The sequence below is a fragment of the Trichomycterus rosablanca genome, chromosome 22, assembly GCF_030014385.1.
Source record: "Trichomycterus rosablanca isolate fTriRos1 chromosome 22, fTriRos1.hap1, whole genome shotgun sequence".
Classification (NCBI taxonomy): domain Eukaryota; kingdom Metazoa; phylum Chordata; class Actinopteri; order Siluriformes; family Trichomycteridae; genus Trichomycterus; species Trichomycterus rosablanca.
The window spans coordinates 19,759,885-19,760,739 of NC_086009.1; positions in this window are offsets into that span (position 1 = coordinate 19,759,885).

Sequence of the window (855 nt, forward strand, 5' to 3'; positions counted from 1 at the left end):
GCATCTGGACAATTAGTCTCCGATTACACGCTGTTCTTGTGGGATTCATCACATTGTTGATCTGATCTGATCGCAGCGCGGATTGATCTACACATTCGCTTGCTCACTCACGTTAGCCACATATGCTAAAGCTATTCGCTAATATAACCTAGCGGGCTGGATATGAAACAGAAATGTTAACTCGCGTTGTGTTTGGTAAGGTTTGAGCATTCGTGAAATGTTTTAAACTTTACATATTGCTGTTTTGTTTATTTCTTTTGTTTGGCACCGTGGCGTCGGTTTGATTGAAATTTGACAGCTAGCTAAGTAGATCACTAGTCGTAGCTTAGCTTAGCATAGGCTAGCATAGCATACCTAAAATCATTCGAACTGAAACAAGATAAATTGTTTTTCTAATAAACTCATTTTTTAAAATTATTATTATTAGTCATCGCAAATGGGTTTGTATACATAATAATATGAATTTTGCCTCGGTTATAATATAATTTGTGCTTTTTGTGAACGAGGCTTTTAAATCAGCTGTTTGTACTAGCCAGTAAACAATGTACCAAAGCTTAGTAGGCTAGCTACAATCAAAAAACACAAAATAAAACAATAATTTAATACATGACATTTAATTTATGTACATATAGAATATACGATTGGTGTAATTTGGATCGAAATAATAAAAAACACAACCTAAAAAAGCTGAAAAGCTATGCAGCCTGTACAAGGCTTTCAAAACATTGCAATTGCAAAAGCAGATCAACCAGGCAATAAATAATCTATATTATCAAACCCAAACTAATAATACAAATTTTTTTTATTTGTATATTACATTGTAATCCACTTTGTAAACACAAAGGACTAAAAACA